Source organism: Marmota flaviventris, chromosome 20 (assembly GCF_047511675.1).
Source record: "Marmota flaviventris isolate mMarFla1 chromosome 20, mMarFla1.hap1, whole genome shotgun sequence".
Taxonomy (NCBI): domain Eukaryota; kingdom Metazoa; phylum Chordata; class Mammalia; order Rodentia; family Sciuridae; genus Marmota; species Marmota flaviventris.
In genome coordinates, this window is record NC_092517.1 from 10,504,850 (window position 1) to 10,511,348 (window position 6,499).

A 6,499-nucleotide genomic window follows, 5' to 3' on the forward strand; every position below is an offset into this window, starting at 1 on the left:
AAAGGCACTTACATATTTTAACATTTTTTTCTTCAGGCCACAGAAAAAAACGTTAACTCTGGTATACACTGAGGAAAAATACCTACTACCAATTTGGGGGTAAATTGTTTAGAGCTAATGCTTAACAGTTTGTAACTGTTCTGTTGCTAGGTTCTGCTAGAATTTATTTAGAGCTTTGAAGAAACCTGGAACAGTTAGAACATTCTGGCTTTCAAAGTAAAAAAGGGGGAAGGGAAACAACAAAACCACTGTGTTCCCCTGTGAACATGGACAGAATTTTAACCAGTTGTTATCTAGTATCTCCTTCACCCAGCCTTTTTATTTATTTTTGGTACCAGGGTTTGAACCCAGAGGCCCTTAAGCACTGAGCCAAATCCCCCATATCTCCACCCCCTTTTTTATTTTTTTATTTTGAGGCATGGGTCTCACAAAGTTGTTTAGGGCCTAAGTTGCTATTTTTTTCTAAGTTCTGTTTAGAAGAACTTGGGATCCTCCTGCCTCAGCCTCTTGAGCTGCTGGGATTACAGTTGTGTACCACCACACCTGCTTCCACCTGGCTCTTCTACAACTTTGGCTTTTCCTCAGTGTGTTCTGTCTACATCAGGCAAAGTGCTATCTTGTTTTAAAAGTTTGACATTTCTTTTTTCTTTTTTGGTTCTGGGGTTTGGACCCTGGGCTTGGCCTATGCTAGGCCAAGAAGCATACTACCTCTTCAGTTACATCCCTAGACCATTTATTATTATTATTATTATTATTATTATTATTATTATTTTAAAGCAGGGTATCCCTAACATACCCAGACTGACTTCAAATTTGAGATCACTCTACTTCAGCCTCCTGCCTGTGTCAGTGCCCCTACTGGTGAGAATCTGTCATTTCTTCTATTACCCAATGGGTTCATTTGGTAACTTTAAAAAACGTGTTATGTATTATTTTGTAGGGAAAATTCAATGTTATTTATCAAACCATTAGCTCATTTATGAAAGCATTAGACCTCCTCACCATTCGCAGAAGTGGTAAGAGTTTATGTAATTTCTTCTTTCTGTGGAAGTATCAGTAATCTCCACAGCAGCTGGGGAGAGTCATATATATATATTGTAGATGGACACGATATCTTAATTTTATTTATTTATCTTTATGTGGTGCTGAGGATTAAAACCACTGCCTCACATATGCTAGGCAAGCGCTCTGCCACTGAGCCACAACCCTAGTCTGCAGTGTCATTTCTTGATGCATAGCCACTGCATCTGTTTAAGTGGGTTAGTAGTTGGAATAGGTGGAAAGGAAGCTCACTGCTATTTTTTTCTAAGTTCTATTTTTTTAATATGTTAACGGTAATGCACATGATTGAGAAGTTAAAAACTCACAAAAAGACATTGTCCTGATCCCACCCATGCCTTAAGAACCCCCACCCCCCCAGCCTGGCTTTTACAGGTAACACCTATATCAGTTTCTTATTTATTTTTCTAGGAATTCCTTTTATACAAAATGCAAAAATCAAATAGAAATTTGGATCCTTTAAAAATCTTTTTATTCATTTAACGTACATAGAGGGTAGTGTACTGATTTGGACATGGCTTTTTCTATTTACTATGGCCTGGCTCTCTTAATACATAATAAATTCCTCATTCTCGTGCTGGGGATGTGGCTCAGTGGCAGAGTGCTTGCCTAGCATGTGTGAGGCACTGGGTTCGATTCTCAGCACCACATAAAAATAAATAAAGGTACTGTGTCCATCTACAACTAAAAAAAAAAAAGGTTTCTCTTTTGCAGCGCCATGGTTGCTATTTAATTGTGTGGTTTTCTTTTCTTTTTTCTTTTGGTACCAGGGATTGAACTCAGGGGCACTCAACCACTGAGCCAGACCCCAGCCCTATTTTGTATTTTGTTTAGAGACAGGGTCTCACTGAGTTGCTTAGTGCCTTGCTGTTGATGAAGCTGGCTTCGAACTCGTGCTCCTCCTGCCTCAGCCTCCTGAGTGCTGGAGTGAAAAACCAGCCTCTACCACAGAGCAAAGCCTGTCCCAGGAAGGGACATGACCTTTGTCCTTGGAAAGACCCACAGAGCACTCCTAGGCAAATTCCTACCCTGCTAAGTTGTTTATCTACAAATAACAGAAGAGATCTGCTGCGCCAGGTGTCCCTGACTCAGTCAGGCTAGGTGGGGATCCATAGCAACCCCCTAGCAGCCACTAATCAGCATGAGACAGGGAAATACCTGGGATGCCAGATGACCCTCCCAGTAGTTTATGGTGGTTGATAACGTGTTGGGAAAGCTTGTAGTTCAGCACGTACACCCCTCTTGGCTTAAACCAATCAGTTCAAACAAATCCCCCTCTTGTAGTAACCAATCACCCCTACCCAACTTGTTCCCGCCAGTGAATGTGCTAATCATGTTTTAGAGTTGTTATTTGATTTTCCCTCGGTGTGTGATGATTTGCTAAGAGATGCTATGATGTATGTGGGGGTTCCTGCCTTCTCCAAAGAATATATAAAACTGCTGCAAACCCTGGGCTCGGGGCCTCTCAGCATCACCAGTTGCTGTGTGTGCGCGCAGAGGACCGAGTTAGCTCTCAATAAACACCTCTTTGTTGTTTACATGGATCTTGTTCTCTGGTGGTCTTTTGGGGGTTCCGAATTCGAGCATAACAGGGGCACCCCACTAATTATGTGGTTTTCATTGTGTGAGGACTCCACAGCTTATCTAACTGGTCTCCTGTTGATAGACATTTGGGTTCATAACATTTTGGCTTTTCTAAAAACTAGTGTAGTGAATCATTTTGTACATGTGTAGAAACTCAGAAATATCTGGGTCAACTGGTAAATGTGTTTATTCTTATGCTAAGAATTGCCCTTCAGAGGGGATATACTAGTTTTTATTTCTGCTAATTTGTCCCGTGTCTTGCTAACAGTACATTTACAAACTAACATTTCTGTCCACCAAAGAAGTGGGAACTATAATTATATACTATTTAATTTTTTAAAATTGTGAAATTTAGTTGTTCTTACAGGACTTTGAAAATAAAATTAACTTTATTCTGGAGTGGATCTCCTGAATTACAGATAATCCTCTTTTTTTTTTTTTTTTTTGCTTGATTTTTCCTTCTATACAGCATTATATATTGCTTCAGCATGAAACATCAATCAGTTTAAAGTTTTCATCATATCACCTGATTGTTTTAACATTATTGTTTTGGATAAGAAGTCATTTATTTTTATCCCCTTAGAGTAGAAAATTTTTCTTTTTGATTTTTTTTCCTACTTTTGATTATAAATGGCAGAATATCCTTATTTTATTTATTTATATTTATGTGGTGCCGAGGATTGAATCCAGTGCCTCACACATGGTAGGCAACTGCTCTATCACTGAGTTACAACCCCAGCCCTCCTTTTGATATTTTAACCTTGGTATTTAATATAGGAAGCTCTGGGACTATTATTTGAGGTCATTTATAGAGTCCTTTTTTGGCTTTGCAGTTTTAGGAACCTAGTGCATTGATTCATGCACTCAGGACTCACAAGGCTGACTCTAAGAAATAGAATGTCAGCCTATTTATAATGGTATGAAAGGCACTGAAATATGTTAGCCAGATCACTTCCTTCCACCTATAGAAGGAGATTGAACTTTGTTTCAGTCAGCTTTTTCACTGCTGTGACCCAAAGACCTGAGAAGAACTATTTTAGAGGAGGAAAAGTTTATGTGGCGCTCAGATTTTCAGAGGTCTCATTTCACAGAGTCGACTCCATCCATAGTTATGGACCAGAGGTTAAGCACCAGGTTAATCCATTCAAGTGCAGCATCTCACTGATTAGGTTAAGACACACATTACCTGATTTTTTTCACCTTTTAACTTTCTTGCATTGTCTCACGCATGAGCTTTTATGGGGACTTTTTCACCTCTTAATTTTCTTGCACTGTCTTACGCATGAGCTTTTGCAGGGACACTGTGTATCTAAGCTATAACACCTTGTATCTAAACTATAACAAATTGGATCACCTTGTGGGATGTAATCCCAAATCACAGCGATTGAGGATAGTCCTGTGTAGAAGCTGCCACTGGCTGACTTACTAGGACTCCAATTAGCTTGAGGAGCCAAGGCTTTTTCAGCTGTTCTTTGGTGTTGTAGCCCTTGTGATATTTGATTTCCTTAGCTATATTTTCTCCAAAGTTAAGTACTAAAATAGTAATTTGCATATTGAAAGAAAAGTGACCACAACACGCAGAGCAACCAAAAGATCTTTATTGCAGCAGTGCAACAAAGAGAAAAGAAAGAAGGAAAGAAGGAGAGAGAGAGAGAAAAGAGAAGAGGAGAGATGAAGAGGGAGAGAGAGACAGAGAGCGCACGCAAGAAAGACAAAGAGAGCAAGAGAGAGGGGGGCCTGGCAGGAGGGAATTTTTATAGCCCAAATCTAATGGGGCCTCTGGGTCTGCAAGCTGCCTTGTTGGCCCAAGAGGGGGTTAAGTGTTCAGCCTTGAGTGGGGTTGAATGTTCAGACTTGAGGCAAACAGGTGATAAAGGACCAGATAGAGGGGGGTTTGAGTGCGTGGGCTATCTTGCAGCCAACATCTGTTCAGCCTGCCCTGCAGACAACACAGTTCAGCCTGCTCTGCACCCAACACATATAAGAGGGGCTTAGTTTTTCAATCCACTCAACAATTCTCTGATGTGTGTGTACCAGATATTTTTTCTTTTTTCTTTCTTTCAGCTGGCCTTGAACTAGCTGGCCTTGAACTGGCCACCCTCCCACCTAAGCTTGGTATTATAGGTGTGTGCCACTGTGCCTGGTTAGTACCAGATATTTTTACTAGTTACTGGTCTAAAAAGGTTCACAGAGTATTAATAATAGGGCCTGACATATGTGTAGCAAATTGTAGGTATGCTTTATATGTGTAATAATTGAATCTTGCTGCATGGTAAGTACTGTTTTCATCACTTCCCCATCTTGTAGATAAAGCAACAGGACCAGAAAAGCAACTTCCCAAGGTCACTCAGAGAGCAGATCTATGACTTGAACACCTGCCAATCCCTGGCAGACTTCTGAGTCTGGTATCTTAGCTGTCATCTTTTTGGTGTTTCCCACATTTTCATAACAAAAGTGCCTACTTTTTTGAGATTACATACCCAGAAATCATTCATGAATCAAGTTTTATTTCCTAGCGTTGTTTTGTTTGTTTGTTTGGTAGTGGGGAGCAAACTCAGGGGAACTCTACCACTGAGCCATATCCCCAGCTGTTTTTATGTTTTGAGACAAGGTTTCACTTAATTGCTCAGGCTGATCTTGTACTTTGATCCTCCTGCCTTAGACTCCCCAAGTTGTTGGAATTACAGGCAGATGCAGAGAGTTGATTTTTAAGGATTAAGTTTTCTGATTAGATACGGGTATTTTCTCAATTTTACCAGCTACATTTACTTTGAGGCATGTCCTAGTTTAAAGGGCTTGTCACAAGGTAATCAGTTCATTTCAATTTAATTTGAAAAGGAAACATTTTTTTGTACCTGGCCCCTAAATTGATCCTGTGCCTTGCAGGGCAGTAATGTCATATTATCCATGGAGTGGCCTCAGAAGAGTCTTTCTTGGCCTGAAGGCTAGCAGTTTGTAATGTAAACTGTCCTGGGCTAAAGTGTGGGAGACCTGGACAGTAGCTCTTTTTTTGCCTAGAGCCAATGAGCTCTGCAAATTGAGCTTGCTACCTGATTTCTTTTGTTATGGCCTGTGGAATCAACTTTATGTCGTTTTCTGTGACAATTAAATGGGGACACATGGTGTTCAAAAATGTTCTGAAAACATAAGACCTATACTATTGGCAGCTATAGTCAGTTTATCATGAGAAACATCTTTCAGAAATCGGATGGTTTTCTTTCTTTTTTTTTTTGAAAAACTTCATTTTGTTTATTTATTTTTATGTGGTGCTGAGGATCGAACCCAGGGCCTTGAACATGCTAGGTGAGCGCTCTACCACTGAGCCACAACCCCAGCCCAGTCGGATGGTTTTCTATGGTTATTTTTGAGATTTATTTTTATTACAGCTTTTCTTCAGTGTGAGGACAGGAGCTGTCACTAACGTGGTCTACAGTTGACTGTAGTCAGATTTAAGTTAAGATTTAAGTAGAGACAGATTTAAGTTAAGATTTTCAAGAAAGTAGCTTAAGGAGGAGACAGAAGGTACAACTTTGCAAGTTCTAGGGAGGTAGAACTTGAAAATAGTGGATGAAAGCAAGGGGTTGGGCTTTCAGCAGGGTCCCTAGGCAGCCTTCATAGAGGGGAACATGCAAAATATGCAGCCAAAATACCCTGGCTTGAGTTTTTTTTTTTTTTTTTTGGTGTGTGTGTATGTGTGTGTTCTCTATATTGCTTGGGACTACCTACCTCAACTCTGGAAGAGGAAAAAGATTCAGTCAACAAAACTGACCTTACTATGAGCCAGCTACCATGTGATGTAATCAAATGTTTCTTCTTAAGTCTCCATCACAACTCCTTAGTATTGCAGAAAGTCCCC